The following is a 25738-nucleotide window of genomic DNA, read 5'->3' as shown; positions in this document are numbered from 1 at the left end:
AGTTTTTATGCATCGCTGTTTTTCACAGTTGGTATCCTGGTGTGTACAGGACTAACACACAGAGCATCCTGCTCCACCATCGGAGCAGTCAGTGCTGCCCCAGCAGCCTAACTGTAGGAAAGTGCCCCTTTTTGCATGGTGCCCCCTGAAAATTGACCAGCCCTGGTGAGATTCCTGAATGGCTGCCCGCCACTTGCCACCATCAGACAGGTTTCTGGACCCCTAGCTAGAGAGCCCCCGCTCTGTGTCCAGAAACACACCCCATAGTGGGCAGATGTGTCATGCCTCCTCCCCGGGATGGGAAGAGGTGTACCCACCTTTGCCAACCCAACCCCTCCGGTAGGGGAGGAGATGCAAGGTGAAGCCCACATCTCAGTCCCCTCCATCTTGAAGATGAGGGGACCCAGCCAATTAGCGAGAGGCTCATGCCCTTCTCCCACTGGAGGGTGGCATAATAGGGGGTGTACCCACCCCAAGGAAGGGACCCATTGGTCCCGACCTTCACAACCCTTTAAACGCCCCTAAACCTAGTATTATGGGGCAACCCAGAATCTTGCCTCCTCAGATTCGAGAAAGGACAGAAGAACTGTGCTGACCCAGGAAGAGAACACCTACTGCTTTGGCCCCAGCCCTGCCAGCCTGTCCTGACTCCGATCTGCCTACAGCAAAGAAACCGGAGTGTCCAGCAGCACCGCCAGAGACCGGAGAACCTGCCCTGCACTCACCTTACAGACTATCTCCCATGAGCACCGGATTTGCTCAACCCAAAGACTAGAACCTGTATCCAGGTGGCTACACGGTCCTGCACCACTCTGCAGCCAGCCCGAGTCAGAGTGGCCCAACACCACAAGTAGGTCTCCCCAGTGATCCTGGCCTGGGATCTGGTGACCCCCCGATCTACCACAAGCTCCGAGACAGCACCTACAGCCTCAACCTGAAGGGTCCCCCGCACAGAAGGTGGGAAGATGACAATGACCATAGCAGTCAGAAGAGCCCGATCACGCCGAAGGCGGCCCAAAGAATCCAACGCCAAGAGGCGCCCCACGGCACTGGGTGACCACATTGTCCAGGCATCCCCCAAGATCCCAACTTACTTCCAGGTGGTGGTCTCCTTCAAAAAGTCTCCCTGCGCAAGCCTGCTGCCCCCTTTTCAAACCAAAGGTCTCCATTGAGAAGCAGTGTCCACAATGTCTTCTCTGCACCGTGGAGCCGCAGCCCCAGCCCCACTGGTGGCGCAGCGCCTATGCTGATTGTTGGCCCCTGCAGTGCAGACTTTTACCCCAGGAGCTTTGCTCCCACATCCAAGTGGCTTGATCGTAAGCAGCCCCTAAGCAAAGGCCCCCTTAGCCTCACTGACTAACATTTGGCCCACTGATCTCTGCACACGGCCATCCCAGTGCCACTTGTGGTGCAACTGGAGTGCCTACCTAGACCTTTGTCCTAGCCTCCAAAACTCCCACTTGTAAGACGTTTACTTAACCTGTGAAACAAATAACATGGGTTTCCTATGGGAAAAATGGTTATGAGATGTTACGCCTACAATGTTCACATGTTAAAGTGTTTTGTTTGGGGGAAAACAAGAATTTTAACAAGCTAAGAAAAGTCTTACTCACCTTGTATTTTGAGATTCTTTTTAGGTGTAATATTTAGGCATACCACCCCCATATTCAAATGAATCCAAAAGTAACTGAATAGTATTCTAAAAGTAATTATCGTGCAATTTAAACTGCTTTTTAAATTGATACCAACCTGTAACAATTGCAAATCCACCCTCAAGTGCATTTCTGTGTAAATGTCTACAATTTCAAGTATATTTTTCCAGTACCAAATTCCGCTTGGTTCTAGAAATAAAATACAAATATACTGGGGTACACCTCAGCACTGCTGGATCACAGGAGTGCCGATGTCAACAGGCTGCTGATGTGGCTTGATGCTTACTTTCTGTAGCAGGCTTGGTGCAGTTCACACTTTGAACCAATTCTGAGAGAGAGAGAAATACAAAGTTTGCAATGCCCGTTTTCACTGTGATGCATTTAATCACATGTTATTGACACCCTTAATGCCTCATTTTACCTTTACAAAAGCAGCAAATATACATATCTAAATTAGCTGCAAGAAAGTAGCAGCTCATTAGTGGAAAGATGTTCCCACAACAGTCCCATCCTTTAATTTGTACAAGTCTTCGACATGGCATATTCTATAGAGTTGAGGTCCATTTCCAGCCGGTTAGCAGCACTGTTTACAGATGAATAAAATGGAGAATGCTATAATAAATGAATTCCACTATACATATGTTTCAACGAATCCAGATCGCTAATTTGTAGATAAAACAATATATTCAACCATATCCAATTCCAACTTTAAGACTTCCACAGACCAGCTCTTTCTAACCAGAGATTTTGTATACAAAGCGCACTTTCAACCACACAGAATACAATAGTTTGAGATCTTACAAAATTCAAGACCTTAAAAGGAGAATGCCAGAAATCTTTACCATACAACCATGAAGTAGTCCATCAACTTTTTGCCCTCCCATGGAACTAACAAAATGGAAGAGACCATTTGACTTTTGTAGCATGGGTTGTGAAATAGCTCTTTGTAAGGTGAGTATTCCTAAAGGAGAACATCAAATATTGTTTTTAACCATTATGAGGATTTTTTTACTGACAATCAAAGTGTAAAGGACGGAGCAGGTTCAGAGACCAAATACCATGATGTTAGATTTTGGAACATTTATCATGAGATTCACGTTTCTGGAACATGCATTATGAAAGATAGGATCACTCATCTGCTTACAACAGCAAATTAATCCTTTAGCTACCTAACACGGGTGTTGTGTAGTTCCTATAGTACCCATGCAGGGGCTGTTTGTTTGGATAACAAACAGACTGGTTCCGTACACCCCCACTGAGAAATGTTAGCCTATTTGCATTTAGCTAGCTCACAGTGCCACTAGTGTCTCCTCTTATCGGGGAGAGATTTGTTTCTGGTAACCTTAGAACATGACAACTGATCCCTCAAGATCTTGGAAACAATGTACTACTTTTTGCTCAGTCTCTCGTGCTCTTTTTAGTTTATCTCAGAGATAAATTGAATAAACAGTCTGTGCGTTTCAATAAGGGTTTATTGAACAGTTCTTATTGCGCGTAAAATATATGAGCTGCAACAACCATTGGGCAGTAGCAGAAATATAGGATTAGCAGTACAGTGAATATAAAAGGGTAGTACAGTTCTACCATTGTGCAATAATGTGCCTGAGTGCATTGTGCATGAATATAAAATATTCATTGAGGAGTTTCTATTTCTATTTCTATTTCTGGATTTGGTAGAGCGCAACAGCTACCCCGGCAAAGGGGTGTCCCGGCGCTAAGAACAGACGAACTAAACTGAGGCGGGGGGGAGGGGGAAACTAGGCGGCAGGGAAAAGGTGAGTCTTGATAGCTTTACGGAAAGCAGGGAGGGAGTCAATAGTACGGATGCCAAAGGGGAGATCGTTCCACAGTTTGGGGCCGAGGACCCCAAAGGAGCGGCCTCCGGCTCGGCAAAGTCGAAACCTAGGGATAGACAGGAGGAGTTGGTTGGCAGAGCGAAGAGCACGTCCAGGAACGTAGGGTTGGACAAGGCTTCGAAGCAGAGGGGGGCTTCCCAGTTTCACGATCTTAAAGATCATGACTAAGGCCTTGAATTGGATTCTGTGGTCCACGGGTAACCAGTGGAGCTTGCGAATGGTGGCTCTGGCTGAGCACCTCCGTGGCAGGCCAACCAGCGTTCTGGCTGCCGCGTTTTGAATGCGTTGGAATCTGGCTGTTTCCGCTTTATTAGCTCCCAACAGGAGAACGTTAGCGTAGTCCAGGCGTGATAGAATGGTGGCCTGGATTATGAGCTGGCGAGCCTTGGCATCGAAGAGCCCAAGTATGGGCCTGAGGTTCCTTAAGAGGCCTATGCAGGTGGCTGCCACCTTTTTAGTGTGGGACTGGAAACTAAGGTTGGCATCAACCCAGACTCCCAGATTTTTCACACAGTTTTTGGGGAGTGGGGTGTCGCCTAGGGATGACGGCCACCAGTGCTCGTTCCAAAGGCTGGTGTTGCGGCCCAGGAGGAGCACCTCGGTTTTTCCGGCGTTGAGTTGGAGGTAGTTGTCCGTCATCCAGCGGGCCACAGCAGACATACCCCCTTTGAAGTTGGATGCCACGAGGGACGGGCTTTCCGAGAGGGTGACAACCAACTGGGTGTCGTCCGCATATGATACCAGCGTGAGCCCCCATTCTCTAGCCACGTCCGTGAGTGGCTGGACGTATAGGTTAAAGAGGGAGGGGCTCAGCGCTGAACCCTGGGGGACCCCCTGAGCGATGGGGTGAGGCTTAGAAAGGTAAGGAGGGGCTGATACCTTGAATGATCTATCCTTGAGAAAGGATCGGAACCATGCAAGTGCAGGGCCAGTCACATCGGCAGTCTCCAGACGATTTAGCAGGATGTTGTGGGATACCGTGTCAAAGGCCGCGCTGAGATCAAGGAGGATCAGCGCAGCACTATGACCGGCATCTAAAATCATCCGGAGACGCTCCGTGGTGGCTAGTAGGGCAGACTCCGTGCTATGGCCTGCACGGAAGCCATTTTGGGAAGGGTCCAGGATTCCGTGATTGTCCAGGTGTTTCGAAAGAGACTCATTTACATGGGTTTCGGCTATTTTGGACATCCATGGGAGAAGGGATATGGGCCGGAAGTTTTCTGGCTTGGTGGGGTCAAGGGTGGGTTTTTTAATTATCGGAGATACCCATGCTTGTTTCCAGGCGATGGGTACGAGTCCTGTGGAGAAGGAGAGGTTGAGGATGTTTAGCATGGGGGATGAAAAGAAGTCCATTGAAGACATGAAATGAGCAGGGCTCATAGGATCCGCTGGAGAGCCAGACTTCACTTTCTTGCCTAGTTTGGTCAGGTCAGCAGCGGTGATGGCAGGGATTTGGGACAAAGGTAGGATGTTAGGGGTCGTGGTCAGGGGTACATCCTTGAGAGGAGCAGTCTGTGGAAAGGTTGCATAAATTTTCTGAATTTTTTCGATAAAGTAGGTTGCAAGTTGTTCACATTGCTCTTGGGAGGAAATTTTAGGGGGGGGCGTCCTAGGGCTTTGAAGCTCTTTCACTAGTTTAAAAATGATTTTGGATGGATTTGCATTGGAATTAATTTTGTTGGAATAAAAAGAAGCACGGGAAGATCTAATAGCTTTATGATAGGATTTGAGCTTGGATAGGTACACCGCCTTGTCCTGGTTGTCATATCGTTGCCTCCAAATGCGCTCAGCCTTTTTGCACTCTTTGCGCATAGTCCTAAGGGTGTCGTCGAACCATGGGTTCGAGGGTGTATTGCGACCTTTCGACGGCCTGGCCGGGATGAGAGTGTCGAGGCCATTGCTAATCCAGTTGGTGAACGAAGAATAGATCGCATCTATATCCTGGTTAGCTTCGTGTTGGAATTCACCAAGGGTTACATGTAGGTCAGGTGGGGAAAGTTTGTGCCAAGGTCTTTTTAGACTCTGAAGGGATTCGGTTTTGCGTTGACGTTGGGGAGCCGGGACACTCATTTTAACTAGGTGGTGGTCCGTCCATCCCAGAGGGATGGGGGTTTCGGCTGCTGCCTCTTGTAAGTTAGAAAAGATCGGATCTAAGGTGTGTCCAGCTATATGGGTAGGGGTGTGAACAAGGGAATTAAGTTGCAGAGCCGAGAGGTCGGCAAGAAGATTAATGATGGTATTATCACCCGTCGCATCAAAGTGTAAATTCAGGTCACCTAGGATGGTGAAGTTGGCGAACTTAGTGGTCAGCGTTGTCGCTGTTTCAAGAAGGGCGTTAATGAATTTTGTGGCCTGGCCTGGAGGGCGATAGATGTATAGGCCTGATAACATGAATTGGGGGGTCACACTAATTTTAAATTGGGCGCATTCACAGTCTTGAAGAGGTTCCTTAACAAAGGAACAGGTCAGTTGTTTTTTATAGATAATGGCAATGCCGCCACCGCGTGAATCACGATTGATGGTGACCAGATTAAACTCAACTGGGAGTGAAAGATTGGGGATGGTAGTCAAGCTATCTTGGAGCCATGTTTCACATAAAAATAGTACGTCGGGGTTTTCTTCCTGAAGAAGCGTGTTCACCTCCGGGTGGTGTTTAACGAGGGATCTGCAATTGAGTTGGAATATCCTTAGTGGCGGTATTGTCGTAGTGGGGAGGTCACACCGTACCCTGGTGGGTGCGTTAGTGGAGAAGTGGCAGTGGGTGCATTGTAAATGCGTAAGACCTAGGGTGCCCGTGGTGTTAGGGCATTTTTGGTAGGGGTTCAGAAGTAGAAGTTCCTTACCGTCATAGCGTATGCGTTGACAAGGTCTGGGCGAGCCAGGGGGGGTGGCGAGAGGCGATGACTTGGCGAGGACGGGCGAAGACGGGCTTGCCTTAGGCGCGCCTTCGGCGCGCAAACGGCGCGCCCGCTGCGCCCGTCCGCTGCGCGTCCGATGAATGCACATCCTTAAGGGAGGTAGAGGGGGAGGATGGGCGTGGCCTGCAAGTGGGCGTGGCCTCAGTTCCTCGCCGGTAATGGCGGCAGAATTGAGTTTTCTGGCGGCCTCGTTGCAGCGAAAGGTTCGCTGTTTCAGCGTGCTTCTTACCCAGGAGGAGAAGCCTGAAGGGTGAGTGCGCAGGTTTAAAATACAATTATTCAATCAAACAGTGACACAAGAATAAATTTTAAAAAGGTGCGTTTGTTGTCTCCCGGCTTCCGCCTCAGGAGTAGGTTTGTTCTAACTGGTTGCGCTGTCAGCAGCGTTTATATACTCGGGCGGGTGGGCGTGGCCTGCAAGTGGGCGTGGCCTCAGTTCCTCGCCGGTAATGGCGGCAGAATTGAGTTTTCTGGCGGCCTCGTTGCAGCGAAAGGTTCGCTGTTTCAGCGTGCTTCTTACCCAGGAGGAGAAGCCTGAAGGGTGAGTGCGCAGGTTTAAAATACAATTATTCAATCAAACAGTGACACAAGAATACATTTTAAAAAGGTGCGTTTGTTGTCTCCCGGCTTCCGCCTCAGGAGTAGGTTTGTTCTAACTGGTTGCGCTGTCAGCAGCGTTTATATACTCGGGCGGGTGGGCGTGGCCTGCAAGTGGGCGTGGCCTCAGTTCCTCGCCGGTAATGGCGGCAGAATTGAGTTTTCTGGCGGCCTCGTTGCAGCGAAAGGTTCGCTGTTTCAGCGTGCTTCTTACCCAGGAGGAGAAGCCTGAAGGGTGAGTGCGCAGGTTTAAAATACAATTATTCAATCAAACAGTGACACAAGAATAAATTTTAAAAAGGTGCGTTTGTTGTCTCCCGGCTTCCGCCTCAGGAGTAGGTTTGTTCTTAAGAAAAGGCCAAATAAAGTGAGAAATACAGGAGGTTTCAAAACACACCTTTGTTTTAGCCCATTCTCCACAAAGATCTTTTCATTATATTTATCTCCAGGACCCATAGCCATGATGAGCATATAGTCATTCATGGATCTTTACAATAGGGGGTGCAATATCCCATGGAGTCAGTTTTGACAGCAATTTCGCCTGGTCAACCTGATCGGATGCCTAGGATAGACTTCTAGAAGTAACATTAATTTTCTTCTGAAGAGTGCATATTTTGTTTATTGTGGATTGGGCAATGCTGTTGCTGGTAGTGGAACTAAAGTATACAACAAAGTGATTCATGAAATGCTTGAATTAACCTCAGCTACTGGTAATTGCTCTGGCCGCATCAAAGTCCATTATTCTTCTGCCCACCATGCCACCTGTTTGGACCCACCATATGCAAATCAGTCCTGACCATGCACCAAGTAGAGCAGTCCAGCCTGAACTATCAAGCCTGGTCCTTCCTGAATCGAAACAAGCAAATCAGGACGGATTCTGCCCCAGTTCGGGATAGCTTGGTTCGAGCGACAGTGTGCAAGGGACCAACACCTGGGCATATCCACCCCACTTACGGTGAAACACTAAAGTATACAAAAAAGCGATGGATGGAATGCCTGAGTTCATCTCTGCTACTGGTAGAGAGGCCATATATTCACCCTCATCCTGAAAGGGAAGCAGCTTAGTGGCAAGTATTGAAATATGAATTGTTGAGGGGTGCTGCTTCTGAGGGAAATGGGACAATGACGTCATTTATATGTGCATATACATATATTTTGCTTACAGACTACAGCTGTCTATGTTTGCTCTGCTCCTAAAATCACTATACTTACTATCGAGTTTAGAATTGTTAGCAACTCTCCATTAGTATTGTGGCACACTGACCGTATTACATTGAAAATAGTTTTCCTTTGCAATGTTCATTTACAAGTGTAATTGTTGATTACAATGACTGGCTGATTCGAAATGCTAATACCTGAAAATGATAATTACTATCGAAAAAAACTGTCTAGGGTGTTATGTGCACCTACTAGCTTCTCATTAAAGTTCATAATATGGCTTTTCAAATTCAGAGTTTCTCTTCGCCATTTCTGCTGCTAAATTCAAGTCAATCACCCACTACTCAAATGGAAATTACATTTAAATCGGATTTTTTTTTAAACAAATACACGACACTTGACAGATTACTAACAAATGGACGAGAGGTTTAGGAGGCAGAAGGGGGGCAAACCAAACAACTGGTTACTATAAACCAGCTCAGCTGGACTCATTTTATTAACTTTATTAGCATAAAAATCTGTGCTGGACAGTTACATTTTTGCTCACAAATGTCCACAGCAAACACATGGCCATAATGTGCATGTTGAATGCATTTTGTCAGCAATGCATCTCGTGCCTCCTGCGAGTCTGACCTTGCAACGCTGATAAACTAGCAGTTGGATCGTGTGTCTGCTGGGGAGCAACTGTCTAAACTGCAGATCAGAAGCTTCAATCGTAGTAAGTTTACTGGGTGAACATGTATGTTCAATGCTGCTAGACAACTCAGTAGGTAATGCATTTGCGAAAAAGACACTGATGGGGATAACATCAGAGTGACATACCTGCAGGCCCGGTTCTAGGGGGTGGGCCAGGCCCACCCAAACATGAGTTTGGCCCACCCAAACATGATCCTTGGCCCGAGCAGTAAATCTGCCACCGATGTACAACACCAATAAAAAATGTTCAGATAACTGGTGATTTATGATCCTGCTGCAGAGCAACCATTGTAAATGCAGATAAACTGAATTTTATGGGGATGGCTCAGTGGGTTACTGCCTTTGTTACAGATATCCTTGTATTACTTGCAGTTCAGACGTCACTATCCTAACATAGGACAGTGACCTATGAACTTTCATCAAAGAGCTGCATACAAACTTCGCTTTTTTGTGTTGTGATATAGTTAGAACGTCTCCAGTCCTTCATCATTCTAATGTTGCTAAAAAGAGTTTGTTTGAGCAGTTATATATTTTTATCAGTAAAGCAACCCCCAAACACTGAGTAAAGCAACCCCCAAACACTGGAGTACTCTTTAAATTCTGAGTTTGTGCTTCTCCAGACCAAACCCTTGAAAAATATATTGCCCACCAGTATGGATGACCTGTTATTTCTACACCTTGTAATCCTCATTGGCTTTCGTGACATTCCCCGTAGACTGATTTATTGTCTCTGTATAGTGTGTGCTGTGATGTAACTTACTGTGACACCCTACCTACATTGATATGATTAGCGCTATACAACAAATGAAATGCATACAAGAGAGGGGCAACTTAGAAATGAGGGGCACCAGTGGAGGGTGGCAGTGAGGGAATTCGAGGAGGAGGTCACAGGGTGTGGGTGGAGCTATGGAGAGATTAGGGGCACTGGTGGAGGGTGGCATTGGGAGAATTCGAGGAGAAGGTCACGGGGTGGGGGTATCTTCAGAGAGATGAGGGGCACAAGTTGAGGGTGGCAATGAGGGAATCTGATGAGGGGTCATGGGTTGGGGGAATCTACGGAGAGATGAGGGGCACTGGTGGAGGGTGGCAATGAGGGAATCTGATGAGGGGGTCATGGGTTGGGGGAACTACAGAGAGATGAGGGGCACAAGTGGAGTGTGGCAGTGAGGGAATCTGAGGAGGTCATGTGGGGAGGGGCTACAGAAAGATGAGGGGCACAAGTTGAGGGTGGCAATGAGGGAATCTGATGAGGGGTCATGGGTTGGGGGAATCTACGGAGAGATGAGGGGCACTGGTGGAGGGTGGCAATGAGGGAATCTGATGAGGGGGTCATGGGTTGGGGGAACTACAGAGAGATGAGGGGCACAAGTGGAGTGTGGCAGTGAGGGAATCTGAGGAGGTCATGTGGGGAGGGGCTACAGAAAGATGAGGGGCACAAGTTGAGGGTGGCAATGAGGGAATCTGATGAGGGGTCATGGGTTGGGGGAATCTACGGAGAGATGAGGGGCACTGGTGGAGGGTGGCAATGAGGGAATCTGATGAGGGGGTCATGGGTTGGGGGAACTACAGAGAGATGAGGGGCACAAGTGGAGTGTGGCAGTGAGGGAATCTGAGGAGGTCATGTGGGGAGGGGCTACAGAAAGATGAGGGGCACAAGTTGAGGGTGGCAATGAGGGAATCTGATGAGGGGTCATGGGTTGGGGGAATCTACGGAGAGATGAGGGGCACTGGTGGAGGGTGGCAATGAGGGAATCTGATGAGGGGGTCATGGGTTGGGGGAACTACAGAGAGATGAGGGGCACAAGTGGAGTGTGGCAGTGAGGGAATCTGAGGAGGTCATGTGGGGAGGGGCTACAGAAAGATGAGGGGCACAAGTTGAGGGTGGCAATGAGGGAATCTGATGAGGGGTCATGGGTTGGGGGAATCTACGGAGAGATGAGGGGCACTGGTGGAGGGTGGCAATGAGGGAATCTGATGAGGGGGTCATGGGTTGGGGGAACTACAGAGAGATGAGGGGCACAAGTGGAGTGTGGCAGTGAGGGAATCTGAGGAGGTCATGTGGGGAGGGGCTACAGAAAGATGAGGGGCACAAGTTGAGGGTGGCAATGAGGGAATCTGATGAGGGGTCATGGGTTGGGGGAATCTACGGAGAGATGAGGGGCACTGGTGGAGGGTGGCAATGAGGGAATCTGATGAGGGGGTCATGGGTTGGGGGAACTACAGAGAGATGAGGGGCACAAGTGGAGTGTGGCAGTGAGGGAATCTGAGGAGGTCATGTGGGGAGGGGCTACAGAAAGATGAGGGGCACAAGTTGAGGGTGGCAATGAGGGAATCTGATGAGGGGTCATGGGTTGGGGGAATCTACGGAGAGATGAGGGGCACTGGTGGAGGGTGGCAATGAGGGAATCTGATGAGGGGGTCATGGGTTGGGGGAACTACAGAGAGATGAGGGGCACAAGTGGAGTGTGGCAGTGAGGGAATCTGAGGAGGTCATGTGGGGAGGGGCTACAGAAAGATGAGGGGCACAAGTTGAGGGTGGCAATGAGGGAATCTGATGAGGGGTCATGGGTTGGGGGAATCTACGGAGAGATGAGGGGCACTGGTGGAGGGTGGCAATGAGGGAATCTGATGAGGGGGTCATGGGTTGGGGGAACTACAGAGAGATGAGGGGCACAAGTGGAGTGTGGCAATGAGGGAATCTGAGGAGGTCATGTGGGGAGGGGCTACAGAAAGATGAGGGGCACAAGTTGAGGGTGGCAATGAGGGAATCTGATGAGGGGTCATGGGTTGGGGGAATCTACGGAGAGATGAGGGGCACTGGTGGAGGGTGGCAATGAGGGAATCTGATGAGGGGGTCATGGGTTGGGGGAACTACAGAGAGATGAGGGGCACAAGTGGAGTGTGGCAGTGAGGGAATCTGAGGAGGTCATGTGGGGAGGGGCTACAGAAAGATGAGGGGCACAAGTTGAGGGTGGCAATGAGGGAATCTGATGAGGGGTCATGGGTTGGGGGAATCTACGGAGAGATGAGGGGCACTGGTGGAGGGTGGCAATGAGGGAATCTGATGAGGGGGTCATGGGTTGGGGGAACTACAGAGAGATGAGGGGCACAAGTGGAGTGTGGCAGTGAGGGAATCTGAGGAGGTCATGTGGGGAGGGGCTACAGAAAGATGAGAGGCACAAGTGGAGTGTGGCAGTGAGGGAATCAGAGGAGGATGTAATGGGGTGGGGGAACTACAGAGAGATGAGGGGCACTGGTGGAGGGTAGTAATTAGGGAGTCTGAGAAGGAGGTCATGGGGGGCTACGGAGAGATGAAGGGCACAGTTGGAGGGTGGTAGTAAAGTTATTTAGAAAGAGGTCATTGGTGGGGTGCCAAAAAAGACTTTTGCATCAGCACTAAAGCTGGCCCTGTCATGGCCTTCGTGTTTTCCTTTATTTAATTAACAGTCGGGTGATTAGGACAACTGTGGAACATTCGTTAATGTGCATGCTAACTACATTTACTGCTATATTCAATGTCAGTTTGAAGGTGATTTTACTACTGTTTTTTACTGAGAATAATAAGAGTGGAACCGAATGGTGGCTGACATGGGGCCCAAGGTCAGCTGTGAGATAAGGTGAACCGGAGAGGGGTGGTAGAAAAGTGGATAATAAAGCCAGTAAGGGAGTGCGGTGCAGAGTCAGGGGTCAGGAGGAGGTAGTAATGAAGAGGGTTTCTCCCTGAAGGCTTGCACAGAGGGAGCCCGAGGAGTGTCACTTGCCTGATACTCCCACCTTAGAAACCTCCTCATCCCATCAAAGGGACATTACTTGGGAATAAAACAGTTTTTGAGAGGGATAACATTTAGAAAGAGACTTGGAAAAGAGTGCATTTTACTGTGCCTGGCAAAACTAAGGAGAGATAAAGGAGGGCCCAGAAGCAGCCCTGGCTGGATATATAAAGCGACAAATCGGGCCAGCAGTGGCCCACCCAAATGTACCCTTGGCCCACCTAAATAAAAATTCCTGGAGCCGGGCCTGCATACCTGGCAACTCACACGGTGCCACCGTGTGTCACGATTTCACTCATTCACCCGGCGAAGGGCCGTAATCACACGGTGGCATGGAAAACTAACTGGAACACCCTGTAAATAGGGGGGTTTCAGCTCATTTTCGGAGGCTTTGAAGTGCAGACATCCATTCCGAGGTGAGAAAACACCATAGGACATCAGCACCGTGACCAGCCCCCATGACCCTTTTATTACTTTTTGATAGGCGCGGGGTGGGGGCTTGGTGAGCAGCTCTCGGCACTGAGCCCTGCCCTCCTCACACTGTGGCATCAACATTTGTAAATTGGCAGGTATGGAGTGACCAAATCATAATATTAAGTGCCATTAAACTTATCACTATGCGTACTGCAATTATTAATTTCGACCTATAATACATTAAATAAATAGGAAATTCAGAAGTGTTACTAATCTTGCCTGCCCTGAAGAATGCGCCGCGTCTTCCAACAATTCCTGCAGACTCTCGATGCTGCTCTAGGCGCACTTTGGCAACTACCGTAGAAAACAGGGAGGTTTTCATTCACGGTTGGGAAATATCCTCCGGACAGGAAGCGCCTGCGTTGAATAAAATCTAGAGAATCCGTTTCCGAGCAGTCTATAGCCTCCAACTTCTAGCAATAGTGTATTTTTGAGTCAGGACGAGCAAAAAGAAATAGGGCAATCATTTATACCGAGCATCTCCCGCTTGAACTAAATGCCCAAAATACCAAACAGAAAGGAAAAGTCACTTTAAGGGCGATTAGAATAATCCAAACTATTGCTGCATTTTTATTAATGCAGAAGCATAACTGCTGAGTTAAAATACACGGGACATGTTTCTTAGTCATATTTACTTGGTACCGGCCCGATTCTAAAAACAGGAGCACACGTGCGGCATTTCTCTCTGAGGAAGGCGGCAGCAGCTGGTGAAGGACAGGGATACACTTCCACCTAAAGCCGTCTCCGCGGCTAGGGGCACCACCAGCCCGCTGAAAGCCCCACATACTTGCGGGCTGGCACTGCTCGAAGAGGGGGCGTATTTTGGGCTATCGGCGCGGCGGTTAATTCCAGCGTTTGAACTGCCAACAACGCTCGTGAAAGGGGCCGGTGCAAGTTTACTACTTCTACGCGACTGGCAGAGGCGGCTCATTATCATAAAAGGGGTCGGGCCTGGCGGGCGGGGGCCGCTCTTCGTCCTTCCACAGTCCAGGCGCAGCAGCAGCCGAGTCTGTCAGAGCCGAGCCCCCGCCTTTCCTCCAGCCCGACTTTCCTATCCGGGCCCTGTCTGCGACACCCGAGGTGAGGCGCACCGACCCCGTGCTTGAGGTGACTGAGGCGCACTGGCCCCGCGCGTGAGGTGACTGAGCGCTTTATGGAAGAATTCCCGCGCGCGCTAACGGCTGCCTGCGCCCTCGGGGCGTTAACGGCTCGCGGCAGGTGAGGGAGGGGGAGGTCCTGCCCCTCCTCTCGCTCGTGACGGAGGCTCGCGACCCGAAAAAAAAACGGCGCGCGTTCCGTGCGCGCGGGCAGACCCCTCAACCGATGAGGCGCGCGCTTCTAGACCTCCTTTGACGTCTTTATTTGTGTGTTTTCTAATAGCACGTAATTTACCCGACGGTATCAGAACCAGTTACATTACAAAAGGGCTTCGTTTATTTGATTACCTCTCATCCGCTTGCGGAAGCTTATTTTTTTCACAAATTTGTGCAAATGGGTTTGTTATTCTTTTTAATGTCCGTCCTCTGTTACGTGTGCAGGACGCGACCCCTCTCATATGACGCTCCTCGTGCGCTCTCAGGCATGCGGACTAGGTGTACTGAGCGGGCGCTCGCGCCCTCTGCTGGTTCTTGACGCTCCTGCGGCGCGCGCAGGCGCGTGAAGGGTCAACTGGGGGCGGGATGGATTGGGAGGAAGTGAGGTAGGAGGGCTGCCCTGCGCGCGCCAACAACGACTCTAGAAACATTTCGAACCGTGTTGAGGGAGGTGCCCGAATTGACGCTTTTCTAATAAAGAAAATTCTAAAGGCATACTGAGGTATCCTGGCATCTCCAGGCTGGTATCTGGGGTGCTGAGTGAAGGATGGGCTGGAAAACTGGCGAGTGGTTTGCTGGGGCGGCGAGGAGATAGGCTCTGATGGAGGAAGGATGGGACCTGACAGGACCTACTTAATGTTGCTATAACCTAACAGTCTAACATGGAATAAATGACTAAATTTCTACTTATAAAAAACAACAAGAGGGGGGAGTAAAGAGGTGTAAAGATAGTCAACCTCCTGTTCAGACTAAATAAACAATAAGATTCTACTCTAATAAAAATATTTTCCTTTGGTTAGAAAAAGTGTGTTAGTGATCCATGAGATTGTCATGGAAAAGCACTGTGTTTTTAAAATACCCCTCACACACACTAGAATCCCTTAGAGTCATGCTTCATCATAGGGGTCTTCCCGTCCCTCTGAGGGTTGGGGCGTGCTTCAACCTACAGAGACGTGGGAGCACTTTTTTCAGTGAAATAGGCTATGTGTAGTTTAACCCCTCCCCTGCTGATGACGGAACCGCTCCGTCATCAGATACGGTTGGGCTGTGCTAATGACGGAGCGATTCCGTCATGGCCCGGCCGCCGTGCCTGCGCGACGCTGATTTCGCGCCTGCGCAGCCGTTCTAATGAGCGGGGCAGGTCATGACGGAACCGCTCCGTCACCAGCACAGCTCAACCGCGGCTGGTGACGGAGCGGTTCTGTCACCAGCATGCGGCCGCCCCACCCCATTAGCGCTGCGGCGGAATAGCCGCCGCAGCGAAAGGGTTAAAGGTGAGAGTGGTAGGGTCTACAAAAGACGGGTGAAGTTTAAAAATTCCCCATGCTAGTGGAAAAAAACACGTTTTATTCACTTCCCTAGCTGAAAATATTAAATATGGGGAGAGATGTTGGGGGTATACTATAATGAGATGCCCCCTACTGGGGCATAACCTGCACTCGACGCTGGTCTGACGACCCTATCCTCAATTTCAACCTATGGTTATGTCCATAAAAATATCGCGCCTTGCCTTTTTTAAAGACCTGAAATAATTAAAGTTTATACAAAAACTTTAGCCAGGTTGCTTGCTTAAGGCAGACTTTTAAAACATGTATTTTTTTCTAATAAATGAAAAAGTGCTAAATAAATAAATGGCATAAAAAACGCAGGCAGCGATAGCTCCCGGCGAGGCATGGCGGTACTTACAAAGCGATCCAAGAAGAATACAAAAAGCAGGTGGCGCAGCGGGCTCAGACTACAAATGGGGCAGGCAGGACCCAGGGGGTCACTGGCAAGCTCCCCGAGCTCCCTGTGTTCAGGTGAACCGGAAGTAAACAATTAATTGCGCAACTCGGGCGGGGGCGGGGACAAACGCCAACCCGAAAGGGAATGTGTGGGCCCCGGAAGTGAAAAGGTCACCCGGCCGGGTGGGAACCGGCTGGTTACCCGGGAGTGAGTGGACACCGGATGCAAAAGGGGCCATCCGGTTGGGTTAAAGCAGACGCTTACCCAAGGAGTGTGTGGAAACCGGAGGTAAAAGGTTACCCGGTCGGGCCGGAAGCAAAAGCTTGCCGGGAGAGAAAGGAAAAGGTGTGTCCCAGGGAGGGGGTTACCTTGGCAAGGATAGCTGCACTGAATGTAGGGCACAGTGCAGAGGCATTGGTGGTTAAGGACGGGGACAAGTCACTTTGGAAAAGAGAGCCGCACTGAATGTAGGGCACAGTGCAGAGCTGGTTGTGTAAGAACGCACAGTCGTCAGACAGAAATAATGGCGTGTAAAGGATCGCTTGTAAGTGATAATGCCTAATAAACTGCGGACTTAATTCTTCCATAAAACAAACTGGTGTGGTCTGAATTTATTGGGATTCGGGCGGTGCGACCATGTGGGGGGTGCCTCTGCTGAGGCATGCGGACTAGGTGTACTGAGCGGGCGCTCGCGCCCTCTGCTGGTTCTTGGCGCTCCTGCGGCGCGCGCAGGCGCGTGAAGGGTCAACTGGGGGCGGGATGGATTGGGAGGAAGTGAGGTAGGAGGGCTGCCATGCGCGCGCCAACGACGACTCTAGAAACATTTCGAACCGTGTTGAGGGAGGTGCCTGAATTGACACTTCTCTAATAAAGAAAATTCTAAAGGGATACTGAGGCATCCTGGCATCTCCAGGCTGGTATCTGGGGTGCTGAGTGAAGGATGTGCTGGAAAACTGGCGAGTGGTTTGCTGGGGCGGCGAGGAGATGGGCTCAGATGGAGGAAGGATGGGACCTGACAGGACCTACCCAATGTTTCTATAACCTAACAGTCTAACATGGAATAAATGACTTAATTTGTTCTTATGAAAAACAACAAAGTGGGGGGAGTAAAGAGGTGTAAAGATAGAGTAAACCTTCTGTTCAGACTAAATAAACAATAAGATTCTACTCTAATAAAAATATTTTCCTTTGGTTAGAAAAAGTGTTTTACTGATCCATGAGATTGTCATGGAAAAGCACTGTGTTTTTAAAATACCCCTCACACACACTAGAATCCCTTAGTGTCATGCTTCATCATAGGGGTCTTCCCGTCCCTCTGAGGGTTGGGGCGTGCTTCAACCTACAGAGACGCGTGAGCACTTTTTTCAGTGAAATAGGCTATGTGTAGTTTAAAGGTGAGAGTGGTAGGGTCTACAAAAGATGGGGGAAGTTTAAAAATTCCCCATGCTAGTGGAAAAAAACACGTTTTATTCACTTCCCTAGCTGAAAATATTAAATCTGGGGAGAGATGTTGGGGGTATACTATAATGAGATGCCCCCTACTGGGGCATAACCTGCACTCGACGCTGGTCTGACGACCCTATCCTCAATTTCAACCTATGGTTATGTCCATGAAGATATCGCGCCTTGCCTTTTTTAAAGACCTGAAATAATTCAAGCTTATACAAAAACTTTAGCCAGGTTGCTTGCTTAAGGCAGACTTTTAAAACATGTATTTTTTTCTAATAAATTAAAAAGTGCTAAATTAATAAATGGCATAAAACTGATATTTTGACAAACGCCAATAGGCCTAAATATCTTAGTTGTAAGGGCTTTGTGCCCGATTTCCCAGATCGTGAATCCTGATTAGTGGTGTCACGTTACTCCGAAAAAAATCCCAGCCATTTTATTTTTATGTCTGCTATTCTGGAAGGGCCAAGGCAAGCTGAAAAAAAATGTGTTTTCATTATTTATTCACACTATGGCAATTATCCCACTGTTTTCTCCAATAAGAATTTCTAAGAAATTTAGTCCGCTCACAATTTTTTTAAGTGATTTCATTTATTTAACGTTTGTTTATATATCAGATTGGAAAATATTTCAGATTCCACGATTTTTCTTTGTTTTTCTATCATGGACATGCAAATACAAGCCATACCGGTGAAATGCCACCCAGGTGGCAACCCCATACATTGTTCAAGAGATTAATTCAACAGGGCACTTCGAAGTTATGCAATTGATGTACATCATATTAATTTGCAGCCAGTGGAACGTAATTGGATGTTACTTACTGTATATCCTGAAAACGTCTGATCCAGGTGCTGCAAATATCTGTAACGGATATTATCATTTCCCCTTTGTGGTTCTTAATTTACCCATCTTGGGTCTCCTCTCTGTCCCATTAAGGGATATGTATATCCAAATGGTATCAAAAGTCCTTAAAGAATCAATTTGAACTTCAGTTTGTAATATGGCAACATAATCACCAGGAACATGTTGAAGTACCTCTCAGGCACTGTAATAAATGCCAAATAGCTAGTTTTGATATAGGTTTTAACCCTCTATCAAGATGATCTATTTGTGCTCGTTCTCATTCCCTACTCCACTCTATGCTACTTTGCTCTGTGCCTCTCTACTCTGTGCCAGTGCACACTACGCCACTCTACTCTGCACCACTGCACTCTCCACCACTCCAGTCTAGGCCACTCCAATCTACTTTGCACAACACCACTGTGCGCTCTATACAATACACACTACACCAATGCATATTACTCTGTAACACACAACTTTACGCCCCTGCGCTGTATGCCACGCTAATCTACTCTGTATCAATCCACTCTACAACACTTTACTCTATTGCAGCACTCCACTCTGCGCAACTTCGCTCTACACAGAAACAATATACTCCATGCCAATTCACTCTGGCACACCACTTTATGCCACTGCATCACTGTACTGTACGCCAATGCGCTCTCCACCACTGAACCCCACACTGCACTGTATGCCAATGCATTCTACTCCGTATCACTGCAATCTGCATCACTCTACGCCACTCGACTCTACACAACTGCACTTCATGCTACTCTACTCTGCACTATACTATGCACCACTCAAATCTAGCCGAATGCTTTCTACAATACTGCATTGTATGTAGCTGAATTCTATGAGGCTGCACTTTACATCACTATGCTCAACAAAACTTTACACCACTCCATGCCCATGCACTCTACTATTTATTTATTTTATTTATTTAGAGTTTTCTATAGCGCGAACTTGAACCGATAAGGTTATCAGAGCGCTTTACATAGCACCAGTTCCGTTACATGTTGTCACAACAGTTTACATAGAATCAGTTACGTTGCACATTTCAGGATCTTGAACCGTTTAGGTTATCAGAGCGCTTTACATAAGACAGCATTCGATGTCCAGTGCCCTCCTCCGCCGTGTAGCGGGGGACCTCATCCAGCCCTCCGAACGTCGTCGAGCTGTCGGGACTAGGCTCCTGGAATTTCAGCTGACTTAGGATTACCCGCGTTACAAAAGGTGCAAATAGAAAAGAAAAAAAATTGCAAATGTACAAGAGATAGAATCACAAGAGGAGGAGATATAAATGGATATACTCTAGGCCTATACTGGTCAGAGGCAATAAGAGAGACAGTAGGAAAGTCAAAAGGACAGTGAGAGGTCACTAAAATGGTGGAAGAAAAACGTTAGTAGAAGAGGCACGTCATATATATATACTCCACGCCACTCTCCTCTATGCCACTAACGTTTAGCCATGCTGAACAGCAGGCACACTGGTGTACAATATGGCTAACACATTAACAAAGGCAATAGCTCTTGCCTATGCGGGACCTATTGGCGGTGCCAATGCTTCTTTAATCTTTTTTTTTTTTTTAAATATATATATATTTTTAGTAGGGCATCTTTATGCCACTTCAATGCTCACTGAAGCATTTTTCTACAAGTGGTGGCAACCCCAGTCTGCAAGCAGTTTGGCTGTGAGGAAATCGTTGTTTGGCAATCCAGAATGCGTTTTTTGTGTGGGAGCCAGTAATTGTTTCCACTTTGCAAAAGTAGGTGTACGGTGTTGAAGAAGTTATTTTTAAGTATATCAAGTAAAAGTAAGAAATACACCTTTGAATAGATGTACTTAATTGGATCATGGAAACATTTGGGATAACTTCAGTTGGTTAATTCACCTTTCTGTAAACTGACAAATACCCTTAGCCGGGTATCTGTCTCAGCATTATTTGTATTCAATACGATTCCAAAATGATACAGGTAGAATTAATGTATTGCCTGTAATGGCATGTGTGCTGAAAATTATAATTGTTTTCAAATTAGAGCTTTGTGCAATTGTAGTGTGTTGAATCATAAGATAAACGCTTACCTGCAATTCTTCATACGCGTATTCTAGCAGTCTTTCGTCACCATGGTCCTTTCTTATTGGTTTTGAATTCATTGCTGGGAGACCTGTTAAAAATAGGCCCTTCTGTTTAGTTCGCTCAACTTGATAACTTCCATGGTTGAAGAGCTGAATCACTTTGGACTTTGAAGGGAATGCAGGGGCTATGGCAAAGAAAGAATAAAACTATGTTTAATGAACGTTAACAGTAAGCAATTTAATAGCTCATTGGATTGTCACTGTCCTTGCTAATTGAGGCTGTACCAAATTTGTAATTAGATTATCTGTCCGGGTCAATCAATCAGGGTTTATAAAGCGTGGTTAATGACCCGATTGGGTATCCATGTGCTTGCAGGTCCTGGAGGGTTATTCGAACAGCCAGGTCTTGAGGGGCATTTGGAATTCCAGAAGTGACGTGATGGTAGGGAGTTGCTTGGGGAGCCTGTTCCAGGTCCTTGCTGCAATGCCCACTTCTGCATCGGTAGATGCGGGGAGTATGGGCAAGTGAAAAGGGGGCAGGGGGTGAAGCTTAGTTTTCTCATTAGTAGAAGTTCAGGTAGTGGTTAAAGTAGGCGGGTCCTTGGTTGTGTGAGCCTTGTGTACATTAGTCAGCAGCTTGAATTAGCATATCTTCTGTACAGGGAGCCAGTGAAGTTGTGTAAGGTGGAGTAGGTTCATCGGGGAAGGCCGATAATGAGTCTGGCTGCAGCGTTGTGTATGGTCTGAAGTCTCTATAGAAGGTGTGCAGTGATTCCTACTTAGAGGGCGTTGCCGTAGTCTAGTCAGCTGGTGAAGACGGCCTGTGTTACAGTGCGTTTCGTGTGTAGGGGTAGCCACTCAAAGATCTTACGGAGTATACACAGAGTGAGGAGATAGGCGGAGGAGATGGTTTTGATCTGTGATTTAATGTTGAGCTTGTTGTCAATAATGATTCTGAGGTTTCTGGCGTGGGCGGAAGAAGTGGGTCCTAGGTCTGATGGCCACCAGGAGTCGTTCCGTGTGTTGCTAAAGATCAGTACTTGCATGTGTGTGTGTTCAGCTGCAGGAAGTTGTTCTTCATTCGATAGGTGACACTTGTCAAGCATCTGTGGAAGTTGGTTCAGGTGGTGGTTGGATGATCGGTGAGTGAGAGGATGAGTCAGGTGTCTGCGTAGGAAATTATATTAGACCATGGGATCTGACGATGTTAGCCAGCAGGGTCATATATGTGCTGAAGAGCGTGGGGCTGAGGGAGGAGCCCTGGGGGACACCACAGTTGATCTCCTTCTATTTGGAGGTGAAAGGTGGCAAGTGGATCCTCTGGGTTCTTCCGATAAGAAAGCAGGTGATCCAGCTGAGCGTGTCCCCTTGAATGCCGATGTAGTGGAGTCTTTCGATCAGCGTGTGATGGGATACGATGTCGAAGGCTGCAGAGAGGTCGAGGAGGATCAGAACTGCGGTTTCTCCTCGTCGAGGAGTGTTCGGATGTCTAGGTGATTAAGGCATGGCGAAATAGGTAGAATAGAAACATTTGCTTGTCTTGTTTTCTTTCTAGTGTAGTTTCTGTTGTATTGCAGCACTCAATCTAGTACAGAGTATGTTAAAGCACTGGTGCTATTTCCTCCCTTTGTCCGTCCACAGCACAAGCAACTCTTACTTGAAATACAAATCCATCTTTTTGGCTCCCTCTCTTTATGTTTTATCAGTTTAACTCATGTACCAGCCCATTGTTATAAATAAATGTCAAGAGACGCTATGGCAGAAAACGAATGACATGCCTTTTAGAATTCTGCTAAAGGGAATTTCCTTCCTGTCACCCTGAAATTAGTAATGTTTTAATTTCATCAATACACTGGGAGTGATTTGAAATATAAAAAATAATATTGCAAGAAATATATATTTTTTAGACTAACATATATTTAAGGTGGGAGCTTTAAAGGCTAGATAGGCCTCTTCTTCATGCATTTAATATATAACAAAAACATTCATTACCCTAATATAAGGAAACAAAACACGCCTCAGCAAGGCCAATAGGTATAGCTTTTAAATGAAAGTGCCTCTTCAGTCGTTGATGGGTTTAGGCACAAAGTCCTCACAACATGCACTCTGACACTCAGCCTTGTATTTACGTATCCATTTATCCACTCACTTAATCTTTTTAGGTTTCGCTGGGGGGCGGAGCCGTTAGGCTCCTCCTCCAGAGAAATCTGTAGTTTCTAGTATGGGTGACTTGAACACGCCCCTCTGCTTCATTGGCTAGCTCCATAAATGGAGGCTAGCCATTGGAACAGAGAGGCGTCCGTCAATGCCGGACCAGACACGGGGGCGTTCCCGAGATTCTTTGGCTTTTAGCATCCGCCCGAAGATAAGGAACGCGCTGACAAAACTACAAGCCGTGGTGCGCATGCGTGGGTTCCTGCGAAGATGCTTTCGGATAACGTTTGGAGACAGTGTTCCGCCTTGGTATTTAAAACTGGGTTAATGAGTAAGCTGGCAGCCCTTTGATGCCAGGCTGCTGCGGCCCAGGGGAAGCAGCATGGTACAGAAAGTCCCAATAACAGTGCAACCATGATTTATGTGGCTGCCAACGCAACCTGGGGGTTCATAGCGGGCTTCTGGGGCGCAGGGAGGCCGGCCTCTTTATCCACCGCCCCTCCAGCCCAAGGGCTTCTTGCATATAGGCTGAGTTCTACAATGGTCCCTTCATTAATTATTCGAGTATGTTTGTGTGTGTGTGGGGGGGGGGGGGGGGGTTAAGGAGGGAGTGTTGTCATTTTTAGGTTTCGCTGGGGGGCGGAGCCGTTAGGCTCCTCCTCCAGAGAAATCTGTAGTTTCTAGTATGGGTGACTTGAACACGCCCCTCTGCTTCATTGGCTAGCTCCATAAATGGAGGCTAGCCATTGGAACAGAGAGGCGTCCGTCAATGTCGGACCAGACACGGGGGCGTTCCCGAGATTCTTTGGCTTTGGCGACGTCACGCGACGCCGGGAACGCCCCCGAGTCTGGTCCGGCCGGGCCGTGCTTGCTGCTGTCCTGCCTTGTGTCCCTCCTCCCGCCGTCCGCACGTTTCCCGCCTCCCTCCCGACGTCCGTGTCCTTTCCCGCCCCCCTCGTCCTCTCCCGCCCCCCTCGTCCTCTCCCGCCCCCCCCCCGTGTCCTCACAAATAGTGGTATCCCGTCCCGCCCGGGGGTCAACCGGCAGCTGCTCGGCACCTTGGCCGAGGCACGAAGGGGCTGCGACCGCATTGGTGGCTTTTCGGAGGCTCGTCGGCAGAGGCGCGCTCTGATTGGCCGCTGCTGTGGGCCTGTCCCCGTGAGCTGCGCCGCCGTTGGTTGGAGCCTCGCCGCGTCATCAGGATCTGCCCCGGGAGCCGCGCTGTGAGTGGCTGACTCCGGGGGAACCCTCGACGTCAGCGGAGGCCAGTGGGAGCTGCGACGGGGGCCGTGCCTGCGAGGGTGAGTCTTCGGCCCAGAAGCTGGGGGAGATCGCCTTCCACCCCGCACCCGGTATTGACACCGGCTGAAGAGAGGAAGCGCTGGGGGGCTGTGCGCTCGCTCGCCTTCCGTTTCCCAACTCTCTTCTCTTGCTTCCCCAGTTCTCTTGCCCTCTCTCATTCCGTACTCCCACCTCTCTTCTCTTCCTTCCCTTTTCCCGGCTCTCCTTCCGTTTCCTTACTCTCTTCCTTTCCTTTCCCTTTCCCGGGCTCTCTTCCCCTCTCTCCTTCCGCATTCCCACCTCTCTTCCCTTCCCTCCCCTGTCCCCGGCTCTCCCCCAGCTCCCTCTAGCTGCAGCCACAAAAGTAATCTAATAATGGCGCCGGTTCTGTGGCAGGCCGGCCTCTGTAATCTTTCGCCTGTAATTGCCGCGTACGTGGTTTAGCTCGGAGGAGTTAATGGAGACTCGCAGTGTAGCACGGGGTAATTAGTTGTTTTTAAATAAACTGCAGGCACACTTTAATTAAGCCTGCAGTGTGAAAGGTGTAGTGTTATAGCAGAACAAAGCACAGTAGGCTGGGAAGGGGGGGCGGAAGCGGGGGCAGATGGAGAAACACTGAAAGCCAAGAAGGGACGCGGGTCTCTTTATCTCTGGTTTCGTTAACAGCTGTTGGGGATACAAACATTCGACAGGACGGGAAACCAAGCGCCTGTTTCCCCCTACACAAAACGCGGCTTCAGAGCCACGTTTGGTTGCGGGAGAGAAGAAAAGTCTTCAGAACACTAGAAAGGGAAGAAGGGAGTTGCGCCACACGCCACTACCGATAGACGGAGGGTGTTGGAGCCAGGCAGAGAGAGAGGGAGGGAGCGGGGAAGGGAGGGAGCGAGTGAAAGAGAAGGAGACAGAGGGAGTGAGGTAAAGGGAGAGACGAGGAAAGAAGCAAGAGAAGGAAAGAAAGGGGGCAAGCGAAAGAAAAGAGAACAAAAGAGAACTATGTAGAAGGAAAGAGGCCTATGCGAAGGTAGGAAGGGGCAAGGGAGAGAAAGTCAGCCAAAAATGAGGAGGTAGTGGATAAAGGGAGACCTGTGGAGTGGAACAGGGAGTTCTGTGTTGTAGTTCAGGAATTGTAGGGCCACTTGGAATTCTTGAGTGGGAAACATGGACTTTGATTGGTCTCAAGCTTCATCATCTTTGGCAGCACTGACAGCACTTTAGAAAATAACTCCCAGGGGCTGCTGAACCACAATGTACTGCCAATATATGTTCTGAACTACTGTATGGAACTTTACACTACAATCCCACATGAAGAATACCAAGTACAATTGCGCTGCTGGACGAATCATTATATCTACGTTTTCATTCCTGTGCTCAGTCTTCATCTTTATCCTGATGACCCCAGAATTTTGATTCAGTCGAAACGCTGTCAACCATACTGAGGATTAAGACTATAAAATCATTGTGCCTGATAGCTGATGCCCCCACTGCAGCTTTTGTAAATTGTATAAACTTACATTAGCCTCTTTGATATAGACCTTCCATACTTGCTCTATTTGTAATATATAAATGATACTTTATACACCTTGTATATATGTTTGACATATAAAACATACTGAACTTGTAATACATCCCCTTTTGTAATGCTTTGTTCGCCCTAAATTGGCAGGGTATGCGCAGATGTGAGTCCCTTGCTCACTTTGCCACTGGATTCAAGCTAGCCTGGTTGAGGACGGCTGGAATGCCAGAAACTGGTCCCAGGATGCTTGTTTCTAGTCCAGGGA

General features: G+C 48.5%; 2 protein-coding genes across 10 annotated transcripts in view; one reads left to right on the top strand and one right to left on the bottom strand.

Moving 5' to 3' along the window:
* EMD (emerin) overlaps positions 1-25738 on the top strand; it is a 274426-nt gene that overhangs the window by 171159 nt on the left and 77529 nt on the right. For 2 of the 9 annotated variants that reach the window (XM_086940270.1, XM_086940264.1), the window contains exon 1: positions 14072-14201. The exons of 3 other annotated variants lie outside the window; for them this stretch is intronic. The gene's annotated coding sequence lies outside the window, so the exon portion shown is untranslated. Of the gene's footprint in view, positions 1-14062; positions 14229-25738 lie in introns of those variants that run through there. 4 more of the 9 variants (XM_086940269.1, XM_086940268.1, XM_086940271.1 and 1 more) reach the window with 4 other exon arrangements.
* Positions 1-25738, bottom strand: part of LOC147684358 (uncharacterized) — a 715098-nt gene that overhangs the window by 631913 nt on the left and 57447 nt on the right. The gene's annotated exons all lie outside the window — the stretch shown is intronic.

This window comes from Lissotriton vulgaris, chromosome 10 (genome assembly GCF_964263255.1).
Source record: "Lissotriton vulgaris chromosome 10, aLisVul1.2, whole genome shotgun sequence".
NCBI lineage: Eukaryota > Metazoa > Chordata > Amphibia > Caudata > Salamandridae > Lissotriton > Lissotriton vulgaris.
The sequence above is the reverse complement of the archived record's forward strand: the minus strand, read 5'-3'. Positions and strand labels throughout refer to the sequence as shown.